The 14817-nt window shown below is 40.0% G+C and overlaps 1 non-coding gene across 1 annotated transcript; it reads right to left on the bottom strand.

Moving 5' to 3' along the window:
* Nucleotides 1-8473: 8473 nt before the first annotated feature.
* LOC122653386 lies at nt 8474-8580 on the bottom strand. Its single transcript, XR_006331816.1, has one exon. It is a non-coding gene; the product is annotated as a small nucleolar RNA R71 (small nucleolar RNA).
* Between the last annotated feature and the right edge of the window lie 6237 nt (nt 8581-14817).

The raw sequence follows: 14817 nt of genomic DNA, 5'->3' as shown, positions 1-14817 counted from the left end.
TCGTATGCCATCTTCTGTTTTACAAAATAAAATTCTTTTTTCTATTCTTTATCCTGACCGTCCATTGTTTTCCTCTCCATCGCGTGTTTTTGGTTGTGTGTGTTTTGTTCACATTCTCCATCCCACCATTGATAAACTCTTACCTCGGTCTGTTAAATGCCTTTTTCTTGGTTATTCTCGTACTCAGAAAGGGTATAAATGTTTTGATCCCATTTACAACAAACAATTTATTAATGCCAATGTTACATTCTTTGAAAATACACCTTATTTTCCCTCTTCTACTGTACCATCTATAGTGAACAGTGAAGATCCTTTAGGTCCACCCATACCTGTTCCTATACCTGTTCCTTCACCAATTCAGGTCTATCACCGTTGTCGACGTCGACCACCAACATTACCTGCTCCCACGGCTCTGCCACCTGTACCCATCTCTAATCCATTACCCACTCCTACTACAGACCCTGTTCCTACTATTTCGGTACTACCTAGTGATACAGCGGATGCCACTCAGCCCGATACTCAATCTGACTCCGATGCTAAAGGCTCCATCGACTTACCCATTGTTGTTCGTAAAGGTACTCGATCTTGTATTCACAAACCTGTTTATCCTATTGAGCACTATGTAACCATTTCTCATCTTCCTTCTCATTATCACCCCTTTGCTTTCGCATTATCTACTAACTTTATCCCTCACACCCACCATGAGGCATTCTCTCCCCCTGGTTGGAATTCTGCCATGGACACCAAGATGGATGCATTGCTATCTCGCAATACTTGGACTCTGGTTTCGTTACCTGCTGGGAAAGATCTTGTTAAGTGTCAGTGGATTTATACTATCAAGTACAATCCCGATGGTTCTATTGAACGACTGAAGGCCCCGCCAGGTTGCAAAAGGCTATACTCAAACCTATGGTGTAGATTATTTTGAAACTTTTTTTCCAGTTGCTCGTCTGGACTCTGTTCGTATCCTTATTCCCTTGGCTGTTAATTTTGATTGGCCATTATATCAAATGGATATCAAAAATGCTTTTCTCTATGGTGATCTTCACGAGGAGGACTATATGGAGCAACCTCTAGGGTACGTTGCTCAGGGGGAGTCTTCTTCCAAAGTTTGCAAACTTCGTAAGGCAATTTATGGTTTGAAACAATCTCTAAGAGCATGGTTTGATAAGTTTGGATCCATTGTTACTAAGGTCCGGATCTCGCAACGTTACTCTGACCATTCTGTCTTTGTTTGCCGTCAAAATTCTAAAGTGGTGGTGATGGTCATCTATGTGGATGACATTATTGTATCTGGTAATGATGCTTCTGGTATTGCCCAAGTTAAAGCATATCTTCATCAACATTTTCAAATGAAGGACTTGGGTGTTCTCAAGTATTTTCTTGGTATTGAGGTTTTGTGAAGCAAGACCGGTATTAGCTTGCCTCAAAGGAAATATGTTCTTGACCTTCTAACTGACACTAGAATGCTTGCTTCCAAACCTGTAAATACTCCCATGGATCCTCATTAGAAACTTGGATCCGTTGAGGGTGAGGATTTTTCAGATATTCATCAATATAGAAGACTAGTTGGCAAACTTATTTATCTTACAATTACTTGCCTGGATATATCCTTTGTTGTTGGGGTTATTGGTCAATTTATGTAGTGTCCAAAGAAAATTCATTGGGATGCTGCTTGTCGTGTGTTGTGCTATCTGAAGAGTGCTCCTGGTAAAGGTCTTATTTATCGACCTAATCGAAATGCTAATCTGGTTAGGTTCTCTAATGCTGATTGGGCTGGTGTTGATGGTGATAGGCGGTCTACTTCTGGTTATTGTACCTTCGTGGGTGGAAACTTGGTTACTTAAAAAAGCAAGAAACAAACCACTGTTGCTCAATCTAGTGCTGAAGCTGAATATCGAGCGATGGCACATACTACAGCTGAGTTGATGTGGGTCAATCCTTACTCCAGGAATTAGGGTTTCCCATCAACCAGCCTATGCAAATGTTTTGTGATAATCAAGCCACTATCTATATTGCAAGTAATCTTGTTTTTCATGAGAGGACAAAGCACATTGAGGTTGATTGTCACTTTGTTCGTGATGCTGTTATGAAGAAGTTGGTCGTTACTCCTTTTGTTTCTACTACCAATCAACTTGATGATATGTTTACAAAGGCACTATTTGGACCTACTTTTCATTAAAGTTGTTCCAAGTTGGGTCTTGGTGATTTGTATGCTGAGTGTTGAAGTACTGTTCACGTGATACTATTCACATGAACAGTGATTTTAGGATTATAATCTCCTAGCTCTAATTTGAGTTATGAGTCCTAGTTGTTAGTCCTAGTTTTACTTTGAATTGTTAGTCTTAGTTTTATTGTTATTGTAACTTGGAACCCTATCATGATTAGGAATTCCTAATCTGAATAGGAGTTCCCCTTTTCAATGTAATTTCATATTATAAATACAACCCTTTTGAGGGAGATAGCATCTGTCTCTTCTCCTTCTCTCCATCTCTTCTTCTTCTTGCCTTTCTTTCTCATTCTCGATTATGGTGTTTTAGCTTTATACTTTGTTACAATCATATTTTGGACCTTGCATAGATTCAGGGGGTGTCTATGGTGCCATGGGCTAGTTCTCCTGGCTGTCCACATGATGTTGTAGATGTACGACACTTGTACCCGCGACACTGCATTTGTACCTTGTACCTTGTATGACCCTGAGATCCCCGCGACGCCGTGAGTGTGGCTCTTGTACGCCCACGACACCGCAAGCTGGGATCCCTATAAATAGAAGGGCCGCCTCACTTCTAAGACACAAAAAAAATCACCTATGGAGGCATGACCAAGCCATTTTTACCCCCTCTGATGCCTTCTTAGCATCCTTAAGGTCCCTCCCTCTCCTGGGCAGTCCCTTGATAGTCCTTCGGTGCCTTAAGCTTGTGAGTAGAGAAATTCTCGAAGTTGGCCCAGAATTGCATGCTTTATTCATTTCTTAGCCTAAAATACTCCAAGGAGTTAGTCCATCAAGAGAAAGAGAGAGAGAGAGAGAGAGAGAGAACCAGATAATTGGTCCACCTCCATCTGAGTCGGGAGATCTTATTCTTTCATTATCTTCGGAGTGAAGGAGTCCTCCCCTTTCGACCCTCATCAAGGTTGACTTCAGATATAATTTTCTTTGTTTTCTTTTTCCATTTGGCATAATGTAGACCATTAAAGCAACAGGTTTTAGTGTAAATAGTAATATGCATGTGTAGAGAAAATATGTAGTTCTCTTTTGATGCAGTTGGTATATAATAGTTAATTATATGTTAGCCATGCATGTTGGTATAAGATATTTTATTTTGGAATAATGTTTAAACATCAGCATGTTGTAGAAAGCAAGGCTTAAAATGTCGTTTCGTTTTGGTGTTTCGGTCTGACTGAAATATTGTATTTTTCCTGCAAGATTTCGGTTGGTCATTTCAGTGGGTTTTAAGCCAAATGAAGACCGAAAACTTCATGGAAACCATATTTTAGGCTATATGAACACATATAAATGTTCAAATTGCAAAAATAGCCACCCAAAGTAGTGTTTTGGACTTGTACCCTTGATTGACAGTATACGGTCGAATCCTAATGTGTAGCTTAGTTAATTAGACTTTAAGTACTAGTGGACATAATTATTAATAAGCAATTTAAACAAATAAATTCTCTAGGAAACATAAAGTCAATGACTCATAAGTCATAATATTAAGTACAATAATGGGATGACATCAATATCCTAATATAAGTTAATTAGTGATCAAGTGACTCAAATATCTATTAATAATAATTACTCCACCATCTAAGATTGACCCCACTCATAGTCCAATAGAGCTGACGTACATTATTCTCTGACTGTACGACATATGAGTGTCGTATAATAGTCTGGGAGAATAAACGAGTATAGTCCTCCATAGTTGTCATGTAAATTGCATCATTGACATGCTGAAGGTAACCTATCCTAGGATATGGGTCACCAAAGTGTGAAGAAATATCCACTGATCCGCTGTGATATGATGGCTCTGGGAGCATGTACGGCTACGGCTGGTGGGTTGGGTAGGAGAATATATCATCCACCAAAGATGATCCACTATGTCCCTATGAGTGGGAGTCGTACTCAAAACTGGGAATGGATGGAGAAGATATATACTCCCCCCTGCCCCCCAAGTCAATTTCCTATATAGATGTGAATGAGATGAACTATACTCTGATGGTGCTATAGATGGACTGCTCTCTCCACAAAAAGATGGGGGCACGCTAATGCCCACTCGATCTGTCGTCCCTGTCGCCAATACTCAATCCACCAATAGAGCAAGATAAGGTATCAATGTCCATAAGATTAGCTTGCCTACTAGTATCAGGAGGATGAAACTGGCTATGACTCCCTCTCGAGTAAGACTTACGTGTGGCCAATGTAGGGGCACGTGTGTCATGGTATGTATCCTGTGTGGCATGATCAAATTGTGTTTCTCCAGTGAATCGGATCGACTCCTGCTGCTCTTCTACCATATACTGCTCTCGATTTCCATCATATGTTTCACCACCACCACCATCACCATCATCATCTCCATGACTACTAGTATGAGTAACTAGTGGTGAAGATCTGCGAGTTTGAGTTTGAGTCCCACCACCAAAGGACATGGACTAGTCAACTTCCTCCTCATCAGCATTGTTACATGTAGGCTGGAACAGTATGGGTGACGATTCCTATGCATGTACCTGACCCTCTTCAGCCATGAACTCATCCACATCACCACCTATTTGTTCAGCTATCATGGGGTCATGCCTACCTCCAGCCTGATCCAACACTGGCTCACCTCTATCCCTCACCCAATCCACAGTAGGATCTTCATCATTTGAATCCACCTGGAAAATGTCGGCGAGATTGATATTTTTCCTAATACCCTCTTGTCCCATGCGTATGTATTGGATCTTTAGCCTCAAATTGTAATGCACATACACCAAGTCAGATAGACATTGGGAACCAATCTGCTTCTCCTCTTGAAGTAGATCAGAGAAAATGTACTCCAATTCCATTCATAGCGATGCGAAACATGTCTGGGAGAGGACCTTGATTGTTATTTTTCCTTAAATTCTTTGTCGTACCCCCATACAACACCCACCATTTAATGCATTACAACAAAAAAGACATGTTAAATCCATTTCACAAATTTCAATATATATGTAATTGAAAGAATAAGATATTGAATTGAGTAATGAGTACCTGCATCACCGCGTGTCCAGCCTTACTCTGCAACATCAGTTCCAAAACTCCCCAATGCATCCCTAAAACTCTTCATCTATACTCATTTGAAAAATATTTAAAATTAATAATGACTCATTACTATTTACTGAGGTAATTCTAAATGAATTATAAGACTCACCTTAGTGTTGCAGATAACTTGTAATTTGCTGTCTGGCTCTAACTTTAAAAGATGTAATTGCATAAAAAAAAATACTCACCAACCTTATGCAGCGGATGCATAAGTTGAAGCTCCCAGAGATCCTTGATAATTTTGAGGAAGTGTTTGCTACCTAGTGGATTCGCATTATACACACTTTCATTCATCAAGTCTATGGCAGCATACAAATATGGCATGATTGGCCCCTCGAGCAGAGTCAATTATATGCAAAACCTTGACCACTGAGTCCAAAATTTGTACCAATTTATGCATCTTTGTCCAAAAGTCATCTAATGAAATGGTAGTCTACGCTTCCTGATGAGCACATTTATGTGTGAAATTTTAGGGTATAAATTATACATTTTACCACATTGGACAGAGTTACTCGGTGCTTTCTTATGTTTTTCAGGGTTTAGGTGAATTCTTGTGAAAATGAAGGAGATGATGCTAAGGAGATGTTTTTAAGCTTTTTAGAAGTGTAAATGGATGCATAGCCCATCGAGTCAGCTTCGCAATGGTTCAAACGGCACTTAATTCCGAGTTGAAACGAAGAAGTTATGGCCGTTTCCGTAACGACGCGTGAAAATGGTCTGTAGGGGTTTATTTATAATTATTGACAGTCGGATGGGGACAAAGTGAAACGGAAGTTCGGATTATAGGGGCCTTAATGAAATTATCAGAAGTTACTTTACTGTACCCGAAAGATTCCATTTGGAAGGCTCTGGACAGTCCAACTTCAACTTGAGATATCTTGGGCTCCCCAACTCCGAATTGGATGAAATTTGGGTCTATTTTGTGTGATTTTTCGCAAGGAACACAATGGTGAGACCTATATAAGCACCCCATGCTCCACGTTTTCTAAAGGACAGAATGGGTATTTTATTTATTCTTGAAGGAATCCTAGTCATCACCCTTACTCTCTCTCTCCTCCAACTTCTCAAGGGCACTTCTGAAATTCTACTTGGGATAGATTTATATTTTCTCATCTATGGAAGGTTGAAAAATCAAAGATGCTTTGATTTTATTGCTTGGAGAAGATATCTACAAAGAAAATGAAGCACTTGTTCAAATTGGAAGTTTATTTTTCTAGAAATAGAAGGTCTATGTAAACAATCTTCTCTTCTTCTTCTTTCTATTTTTTTTCTTTTTTCTTAGGATTCAAGGCATTGTAAAAGAGGAAAAAGAAGAGAATATTCTCTTTTCTTAGGGAATATTTCTCCTACACTTCCATCTTCTCTCTTCTCCTCTCTTCCACCTATAAATACCCCCTACCTCTCTTGTAAAAATTTGCTCATTCACTTAGTGAAATTTCTTCTCTTCTTCTCCTTCTAATTTGTGATTTTTGGCTTTTATAAGTTCTAGTTTGCTTTTATAATTTTTAGTTAATGCTTATAATAGGTTTAGTTTATGCTTTAATTTCAATTTAAGTCTTCAATTGGGTTGTAATTTCTTAATTCTAGTTTAGGTTTTAAGCCTTCTAGTCTAAGTTCTTAAGTTGATGATAAGACTTGAAGATTTAGAAGAGGAGGCCATGGTAAGTTTATGCAAGTATTCAAGCTTTTCATTTACATTCATGCAAGCACATCCAGGTTTTACTATCTAAACTCTCAATCTCATTCTCCATCTCCTCTATCTCTCTCTATCTTCTTCTTCTTCCCCCTCTATTTCTTTTATTTTAATTTTATATGATTGTGGTTTATGGATGCATTTTTATTCCCTTATTTCTTTCTATGTGGTTAGTATGTGTGGCTGCATTTTTATTCCTTTCAATTCGCTTTAGTTTGATAGGTTAGATGCTCATGTGTTAGGACGCCGATTTAATCCCTTAATTTTGTTAGATGCTTATGAGTTAGAATGCATTGATTTTTGTTAGTTTAATTAGTTTAATTTAACACTTTAATTTGGTTCATTTTGCATTACTTTTAAGTTAGTTAAATAGAGTGGCGTATATCTCCTCGTGTTCAACCCGTAGCTACGATTGACCCGTACGCTTGCGGTTTTATTTTAACTCAAACAAGTTTTTGGCGCCGTTGCCGGGGAGATTATTGTCCATTTTATTTATCTGATTTTTAAGTAGTTCGAAGTGTTTTAGTTTATTATTTTCTCTTCTTTTTTTTTTTTTAAAAAAAAAAAAAATCAGTTTTTGAAAACCTCTTCTTGTTTCTCTTCTGTTTCAAATAGTGTGCGCCCAATCTAAAGTCCTTCATATGCGTCAACCCTCCATCTTTTGGTGTCCCTCATAGGATTAAGTTACCTATGACGCTACATCTTGACTTGGTTGGGTGAATTGATATGTGACTTATCTTTGGAGGTGACCACTCTTGATAACAGGAAAGCGACATAGTGAGAGTGTTGGAAACATAAACGTATAGTAGACCTCCATTCTACATCAGAATCCATATTGGAGTCGCACGTAGGTGGCTATAGAAGACTATACGGGTTCTCTTGCAGTCAACCTATATGGCATCCTTACAGCTTTTGAACCATTGTTTCGATTTTTGAGGGATAGAGATGCACTATCTACCTTGGGGTCCCTCTTGTTTCTAGTTTTTTTTTTTTTTTTTTTTTTTTTAAGTGTTTTATTTTTCTTTAATTTTTCTAAAGGAGACCTCATATCTATTTAGGTGGCTAAGGTGTGGACTCGTGATTCAAGTAATCGTCTTATTAGAAGACCACCTTCTCTACCACTTTTGACCATGGGTGACCAACAACCCAAGACTCTTAAGGATAGGTTTTACCCCACCAAGGCTGCACAGCCCTCATGCATTAGTCTGCCTGTTGTTACAAGGAATAACTATGAACTCAAGACCAACTTCATCAGCATGCTACCCCATTTCCATGGGATGGCTAATGAGGATGCATATCTCTTCCTTAGGAAATTTAAGGAGGTCTGTGTTCTAATTAAGGTCCAGAATTTGACTGATGATGCAGTTAGGCTTAGGTTTATACCCTTTGCCCTGAAAGACCAGGCCAAGAAGTGGCTCTATGGACTGCCAACAAACTCCATTAATACATGGGATGAGTTCACCATTGTCTTTTTGAGAAAATTCTTCCCTCTTCACAAGACCAATAAGCTTAAAAGTGACATCCTCCAGTTCAGGCAGAAACCACATGAGTCCTTTTTTAAATTCATGGAAAGATTCAAGGACCTCCTCTTAGAATGCCCTCACCATGGTTTTGACTTGTGGCAGCTATGCCAAATTATTTATGAGGGTATTGATTATCAGACCAAGCAACTTGTAGAGTCTATGTGTCCAGCAGACTTACTTCTTTTTCTGAGGAGAATGATGCATGGACATTCTTAACCAATTTGGCTGATAAGACTAGGGAATGGGAATCTTCCCAAGAGACTGAAAGGACCACTAAGGGGTATCTCATTGAGGGTATGCCAGCCAAGGAGGCCAAACTTGATAGCCTCATAAAACGGTTGGAGTCCATAGTTCTTAAAGAGTCTATACCAGTTAATCCAGTCAACCAGGTCAACCATATGTCGGTATGCAGTTGGTGCCAAACCCCTGGACACCTTTCTGAGGAATGCCCCAACACCTTGGTGGGAAATTCTAGCACTGAGAATGTAAGTGCTCTCTACCAAAATAACCCATATAGCAATACTTACAATCCAGGATGGAGAAATCACCCCAATTTCTCATGGAATCAAGGGAACCAAGCAGGCCCATCCAACTTTAACCATCAAGGCCAGGTTGGTGCCTAAAGGACCAACTATGCACCACAAAGCCAAGGAATGTCTCCTAACCCCTTTCCCCCTCGTCCTCATCCAGGACCTTCTATTAATTCTGCTAGGCCTCCTCTCCTTGCACCTTATCAGCAACCCCCAGGGTTTACCAATATAGGAGAGGCAACAACACTGAATGAGATGGACAACAAGATAGCTCTTCTCATGATAAGCCACAATAACATAGAAAAACAACTCACCCAGCTTGTCACAATCCAGCATGAGAAGGAAACAGGAAAGTTACCTAGCCAGCCTGAGCCAAATCCTAGGCATCAGGTTCATATTCAGCAAGGTACCCAAGCTCCTCCAACCAATGTTGCACAAGGCCAATAGCACCAAGGGCCCTCTAGACAAGTAAATGTTGTTTATGCTTTAAGGAGTGGCCGTGAGTATCAACAGGCTAGTGCACCTCAGTCTTTATCATCTCATACTCCTGTTGACTCTCCCCCTTCTGAAGAGGCCATTGAAGTGCCTACAGTTTCAGGTTCGTCTGATGAACCTAAAGATATACCAGATGATTTGGTTGAGGAAACCAAAGAGGATTCTGTTGAGGAAGTTAAAAAGACCAACCCTGAAAGAATTTATACCCCACCTGCCCCTTTCCCAAATAGGTTGGTTAGCAAGAAGTTTCCTTCTATGGAGAAGATATTGGATGTGTTCAAACAGGTTCAGGTGAATATCCCCTTGTTGGATGCTATTGCCCAGATCCCTGCTTATGCTAAAGTCCTCAAAGACTTATGCACCCAAAAGCGGACCAACAATGTGCCCAAAAAGGCATTCTTGGCTGCTAACATTAGTTCTCTAATCTCACAGCCAGTAGCAGCCAAGCATAAGGATCCGGGAAGCCCCACCATCTCTTGCACTATAGGCCATACTACTATTGATCATGCCTTATTGGACCTTGGTGCAAGTGTGAACCTCTTACCCTTTCATGTCTACCAACAATTGGGATTGGGAGAACTGAAACCGACCAAAATTACTCTTCAACTTGCAGATCGGTCGGTTAAAGTTCCTAAGGGAATGATTGAGGATGTCCTGTTGAAGGTTGGGGAATTTATTTTTCCTGTAGATTTTATTATTTTAGATACCCAACCCACTGCCAACTTCAAGGACCAAATCCCAATCATATTGGGTAGACCATTCCTAGCTACCAGTAATGCTTTAATCAATTACAGGAATGGTCTCATGAAATTATCTTTTGGCAATACTTCTATTGACTTCAATGTGTTTAGGTTGGGCAAGCAGCCTGACATGGATGAAGAGGTGCATATGCTTCAAGGATTTTCCGATGATATTGATACGTTCTTTGAGATTGATTTTGATTCGGGATTTCAAGAATGTATGCAAGAATTGGAGGGTGTTGATGATACTCCTTTATCTGAGGTCTGGAGCATCCAACCACCTTTGGAGCCCCTTGGACCCCTATCCACTTGCATTCCCAAATTCTCTATTATTGAGCCCCCCATATTAGAGTTGAAGGCATTGCCCTCCAACCTCAAGTATGTCTTCTTAGGACATGATCATACTCTTCCTGTTATTATTGCTTCTGATTTGACTTCTATTCAGGAAGAAGAGTTGATTAAGCTTCTAAAGGACAATAAGGAAGCCATAGGTTGGACCATGTCTGACATCAAAGGTATTAGCCCCTCCATTGTTCAACATCATATACATCTGATGGAGAGTTCCACACCTTCTAGGGAACCCCAAAGGAGGGCTAATCCTGTGATGAAAGAGGCAATCAAGAAAGAGATCCTAAAATGCTTGGATCATGGCATCATTTATCCTATTTCTGAAAGCCAATGGGTGAGTCCTGTGCAGGTTGTGCCTAAGAAAGGAGGAGTCACTGTAGTTGAGAATGCTAATAATGAGTTGATTCCAACCCGTATCCAAACAGGATGGAGAGTGTGCATTGACTATAGAAAATTGAATGCGGCAACTTGGAAGGACCACTTCCCCTTACCTTTTATTGATCAGATGTTAGAGAGACTAGCTGGCCATGAATATTATTATTTTCTTGATGGTTATGCAGGCTATAACCAAATTTTTATTGCTCTAGAGGACCAACACAAGACCACTTTCACATGCCCTTATGGAACCTTTGCTTACCGGCGTATGCCTTTTGGGCTTTGCAATGCCCCTGCTACATTCCAAAGGTGCATGATGAGTATCTTTTCTGATATGGTAGAGCACTTCTTAGAGGTGTTTATGGATGATTTTTCTATTCACGGCTCTACTTTTTCTAATTGCTTGCATCATCTCTCTTTGGTTCTTAAAAGATGCATAGAAAAGAACTTGGTCCTGAATTGGGAGAAGTGCCACTTCATGGTAAAGCAAGGTATAGTTCTTGGTCACATTGTGTCCAAAGAAGGGATCAAGGTTGATAGATCTAAGGTGGACCTTATAGCCAATTTACCACCACCCAAGAGTGTGAAGGACATTCGATCTTTTCTTGGCCATGCAGGTTTTTATAGAAGATTCATCAAGGACTTTAGCCAGATAGCTAAACCTCTCACCTCTCTTTTGGCAAAGGACTGCCCATTTGATTTCTCTTCTGAGTGTCATGATAGTTTTGAGCAATTGAAAAGAGCGTTGACTTCAGCCCCCATTATTCAAGCTCCAATTTGGACAGTTTCATTTGAACTTATGTGTGATGCCTCTGATTTTGCTATAGGGGCTGTTCTTGGGCAAAGAATCAATAAATTGCCCCATGTGATTTATTATGCAAGTAGGACTCTTAATGATGCACGCATTAATTATACCACCACCGAGAAAGAATTTTTAGTCGTTGTGTTTGCTTTAGAGAAGTTTAGGCCCTACTTGGTTGGATCACATGTGATTGTTTATACTGACCATGCAGCTATCAAATATCTTGTGCAGAAGAAAGATGCCAAGGCTCGCCTCATTAGGTGGGTCCTTTTGTTACAAGAATTTGATCTTGAAATTAGGGATAAGAAAGGGTGTGAAAATTTGGTTGCGACCCTTTATCCTGGCTGCCTAATTCCTTGATCGTTGATTCTCCACAACGAGAATTTTCCGATGAGTATCCGATGGCGTGTCTAGTGAACCTTGGTTTGCTGACATTGTTAATTATCCGCTACGGTGTGACACCTGCACATTGGTCCACCCAAGATGAGAATCGTTTCTTTTCACAAGTTAAGTATTTCTTTTGGGATGATCCTTATCTTTTTAAGACCTGCCCGGATCAAGTAATCCGGAGATGTGTCCCGATCATGAGCAACAATCTGTCTTATCTTTTTGCCATGATCAGGCTTGTGGAGGCAATTTTGGGCCTAATAAGATCATGCGCCAAAGTTTTACAAGTGTGGATTTTATTGGCCTAGTCTGTTTAAAGACGCTTTACTTATTGCAGGGGCATGTTCTTCATGCCAATCCTTAGGGCGTCTTACTAAGAGAAATATGATGCCCCTCAACCCAATTCTGGTGGTTGAGGTGTTTGATGTATGGGGTATTAATTTCATGGGGCCTTTCCCTAACTCTTTTGGTAACCTATACATATTACTTGCTGTGGACTATGTGTTCAAATGGATTGAGGCAGTTGCTTGTAAGACCAATGACCACAAGGTGGTTGTGAAATTTCTGAAGGAGAACATCTTCTCCCGTTTTGGTACTCCCCGGGCTCTCATTAGTGATCGGGGCAAGCATTTTTGTAATCGGCCTTTTGAGGCCCTCATGAAAAAGTATGGTGTCGTCCATAAGTTGGCCACACCCTACCATCCCCAGACTAGTGGCCAGGTTGAGGTTTCAAATAGGCAGATCAAGCAAATTCTTGAGAAAACCATCAACCCGAACCGCAAGGATTGGTCTAACCGATTGATAGATGCGTTGTGGGCCCATAGGACAGCCTTCAAGACCAATCTTGGTCAATCTCCGTACCGTCTGGTGTATGAAAAGGCATGTCACTTACCTGTAGAGATTGAGCACAAAGCCTTTTGGGCTATCAAGAAGCTTAACTTTGACCTACGCACTGCAGGTGCCCATAGGAAACTCCAACTATCTGAGTTGGAAGAGCTTAGGAATGAGGCATATGAGAATGCTCGAATTTACAAGGAAAAAACCAAGGCTTTCCATGATAGGCACATTTTGAGAAAATCTTTTGAGGTAGGCCAGAATGTTTTGTTGTATAATTCTCGTTTACATATCTTTCCAGGTAAGCTGCGTTCTAGATGGGATGGGCCCTATATTGTTCAAAAAGTTTATCCTCATGGGGCTGTTGAAGTCCTCAATCCAAGTACATGAGCTACTTTCAAGGTCAATGGCCAAAGATTGAAGCCGTACATAGAGATGCCTACTCCAGTTGACGAAGAGGTCATGAATCTCCATGAGCCTCTTTACCTTGACCCCTGATATCCTGGTATGTATCCCCTCCATTGTCCTTATTCTTTCTTTTCTGCATGCATTGAGGACACTGCATGAATTAAGTGTGGGGGGGTGTGTTGGACTTTAATTGTGAATTTTGTGAATTTTGAATTTTGTGAATTTTGATTGTGGCGATAGTTTTTGGGTATGTACATAAGTCTCTTCGATTTGCAAAGCGAGAGTGAGAGGGAATTAGGTGCCCTCCTAGCATGAGAAATAATAAAAAAATCCCTTTTCAAGGATGGTAGTTGGTTTGTATCCGGTGATGGGGATTGAGTTTGAAAATATGAGTGCTACTTCATGTGATGGTTAGATTCCTCTATGTGTTTATGGACCCCTTTGATCTTTTGGCTAGTAGTTGAGACCAATTTGTTTGTGGCAAGGTAAGGCATGAAAGTGGAAGTGAATGAAAAAAAAAGAAAAAGAAAAAAAACAAGGAACAGAAAAGAAAGTGGAATTCCTTAGGACTAGACAGGGCACTATGCCTCATGAAGCAGGGTGACTTGATCGAAATTCCTTGGAAGGAAACTCAAAAAAAAAAAAAACTTTAGCATCAATGTCTCAATGTCTTATGGATATATGCAAAAAGCGAAGCTACCAAGTATTTGGGTGTCTGGTGTATGCTCCACCATGTCATTCAGAGAACAGTAGTGGAGTAGAAATAGAGTTTGTGGTTGAGAAAGAAAAAAAAACTTTTGCCTTAATGCCTGAAAAAAAAAAAAAAAAAGTATGGTCAACAATACTCAATGCCTAAGTCTTTGGTTCCATCGATGCTATGGGGGGTTTACTTGAAGATGAGTAGTGTTCAGAAAATATGAGGAGATCCCTTGAACTTGATGCATGCTTGTTACATGAATTGATGTGGGGTGATAAAATTCAAGTGTGGGGGAACCTTTGGCTCCTTGATCATTAGTTGAACACTTTTTGCGATTATGTGCACTGTCCTACTTATGCCATGATTAAAATTTGTAACATTTATTTACAATTGAATTTTGGGTGTATATTCACTGCAAACACCCACGAGACACAACTCGTCCACTAGGGGTAACCTAGGGGTTTAAAGGCTTGTTGCACATGCTAAGTGCAACCGTGATTCCTACGAAAGTGAGTTAGGATTTTCTGCATTCTAGGTTAGTTTTTGTTTTTGCTTTACTTGAGGACAAGTAATGTTCAAGTGTGGGGGAATCTGATGAGCACATTTATGTGTGAAATTTTAGGGTATAAATTATACATTTTACCACATTGGACAGAGTTACTCGGTGCTTTCTTATGTTTTTCAGGGTTTAGGTGAATTCTTGTGAAAAT

Source organism: Telopea speciosissima, chromosome 2 (genome assembly GCF_018873765.1).
Source record: "Telopea speciosissima isolate NSW1024214 ecotype Mountain lineage chromosome 2, Tspe_v1, whole genome shotgun sequence".
Taxonomy (NCBI): Eukaryota; Viridiplantae; Streptophyta; class Magnoliopsida; order Proteales; family Proteaceae; genus Telopea; species Telopea speciosissima.
Note: the sequence above shows the minus strand (reverse complement) of the source record. Positions and strands in the feature narration are given on the sequence as shown.